Genomic DNA, 2830 nt, shown 5'->3' with positions numbered 1-2830 from the left:
TAAAACAAACTAATTGTGTGTGTGTGTAAGGAAGCTCTTGATCTTACGTGAGAAATTTATCACTATTTATACGCAACAATCTCAGAAATGCAGTCCTCTTTCATTAATCAGAACAACTCATGCCAATATAAGACTAATGGCTGACACAAAGTGTTGTACAATAAAGCATTGGAGTTATAGATTGTGATAAAGAAGATCACGATAGATGCATAGTAATTTGCGGCTTAATTGGTGTGTTGTAATTATTATTTTACTACGTGGCGACGTGATATGACCGATGACCCTATTATACACAAGCTACACTGCTAAAACTGCCAAAGTTGCTGAGAATACCAACGAGCTTTTCAATATGAAAGAGTTTTGTCAGGACTCATTTGTTTTTGTACAAGATCTTTAATAAGAGATAGTCTTGTCCAGACGCAATTGCTTTCACGAAAAAGGCTAAATACTCATTCTATGCCAATAGAGAAAGGCATGCGACGAGAACAAAGCTTGCTACAAATACAAGAATTGTTGAAACAAACGGGTACCAATGAGATAGCACAAAATAATTCTTAGATTACATCCTTCACCAGACTTGTGTAGAGAGTGCACTACAGTTGAGATTTTCTAAATGTATGGTGGCAAAGTATAGGACGCCAGTACTTATAATAGGTAGAATGGTGGACTACAGAGGAGGATATTAAAAGATTGCTTGTACGCACTATTAGAGCTCTCAGAACCGAGGGCTTATGATTTACTTCAGTCTTGGTACCTCACAGTGGATTGGTTCACATATTTCTATTGTGCCTGTGCATTGTACGTGAGATCTGTTTGTTTGAGTTGTATATAACCAGGCCTCGCGCTGACTGATAGGAATATTTCGGGTACTATACCACGATCCATACATGAGCGTTACGCTCTTGAATTTACCGAGACATTATATAAAGTATTGTCATAGTTGCTCTCGTGGCTGAGAAGTAGCGAACCCGGTGTGTAGGTGATTTCATTAGTATTTATTTAACTTCTCATCTGTATTCGCATTCTCTATGTCTACCATAATGATCATATTAGCATCCGCCCACCATGGCTTTCATAGAGCTTCATCCATCTCTTCGACTTTGCTACCATTAGCGATGGGTAATTACCCAGCATTGATATTGTCTTGAGTGTTTTGTGTTGCACGTTTACATTCCAAAACTGTCTCTTGATTGCTTTCTTCTAATATTTTTTACTTGCTAAGCGCGTGTGAGGAGAATGTTTCTTTACAATGCGGGAATTGAAGGATTGGTGCTCTCTGAGCTAATTGGGCAGCTGTAACCTTTTTCGTCGGGCCCCCTCTCCCTTTATGTGAGGACCCCCTCCTAAGGCAGTTCTTGGGCGATTTGAGGGACTACAGGCATTAGAGCTAGTGGGTTTCTGATAATTGGTATGCAGAAGCCGAATGCCCTGGGCATTGTATGCTCTGATACGATCTCTTTACACCATAGCGACGGTGCCCATGTAGTTATCCGTAAATCACAAAAGGACTCTTTTGATATGTCGGAAAGATATCCACTACTACCCTCTGGGTTGGTTTGGGCTTAATCAACTTGTATGTTTTACTTGCTGTCCGTAGTACATGATTGCTTGGTAACATGATACTTGCTGCATATGTACGTGAAAGAGGTCTCTCTCTGTTTGCTTGTACCGCTTGACAAGGTCACTCATGATGTTACGCAAACGCTCTGATTGGGCTTGCATATTCACTATCGACTAACGTCTCTAGGAGATATTCGGCTGGAGTGCGACGCAGAGCCAAACAAATACACTCGTTGAATAAGTCTTGGTGAAGCACGTAGCTTTGTAATGGTACCTTTCTCGCTAACTCAATAGCAGCCATTGGCTTTAACAGCTCTTGTATTTGTGACATGTAATGCAACAGTAGCATGCCCATATGAATAAGTCTTTGGCCAGGGTTGCAAACGTAATTGAATCATGAAAAGACTCGCCCATATTAGAGGTCTTGCCTGCCGGTAGCTTTGAGAATTCTGTCAGTTTCAGTAGCTTGTGTATTGCAGACTTACCAGTCTTATCGCCTATGCGCGATCCGATCAACTATAAAAAACGAATAAAGCTGCCAATTACAATGCATTCATCGTGGTCATTCTAGTCGCAAAAAAAAACATTTATTTGCTGTACTGTCGCAATCAAATATTTATTTGTTGTACAACACCTTCACTCCTGATATGAGTCGTTTCGGTTTTGCTGAGTGTGAATTGCAATTATGAGTTTGTGGAAGACTCTTATATCTCGAATGTATCGTCAGCCTTCAAAGTATATTGGTTGTCTACAATGATACATGCTAGATCTACCAAAGTAAATAGCATCATACAGTACTATATGGAACCTACTCATTTCTGGTTTAAGTGATTCGTGCCTCGGTGTGTAACCGCTATCAATCTGCATTGCACCTCCACCTGTGCCTGTGGTACTCTGTCTTGTTGCTGTCGTATCAGTTTCACGAGTTCGTGCTATTGTTCTAAACTGTGTGGCTCTAGCGTGCCTGTGTTCTGATTTGGGGTTTTCTTGTACCGTAGGAGTCATCTGTCGATCTTTGATGTTCGAGCATCTCTTACTTTGTATGAAGTGCTGCTGATTGTGTTTTGACTAGTTTATAGGGACTTCTTAGTATTTGATTACACCTTTTTTAAATAAGGTGCTGTGTCTTCTCAACTTTCCTTTTTGTCGTCTAACTGAGAACAATTCTTCTACCAATCTATTTGCTATTCTCTTTGGATTAGTACTTCTCACTCACCTTGAAGACTAGCTCATATTTGCTAAAGAAAGCTCAACGCAGTAAAATTTACCA

The sequence above is a fragment of the Sphaeroforma arctica genome (genome assembly GCF_001186125.1).
Source record: "Sphaeroforma arctica JP610 unplaced genomic scaffold supercont1.1036, whole genome shotgun sequence".
Lineage (NCBI taxonomy): Eukaryota > Ichthyosporea > Ichthyophonida > Sphaeroforma > Sphaeroforma arctica.
The sequence above is the reverse complement of the archived record's forward strand: the minus strand, read 5'-3'. Positions refer to the sequence as shown.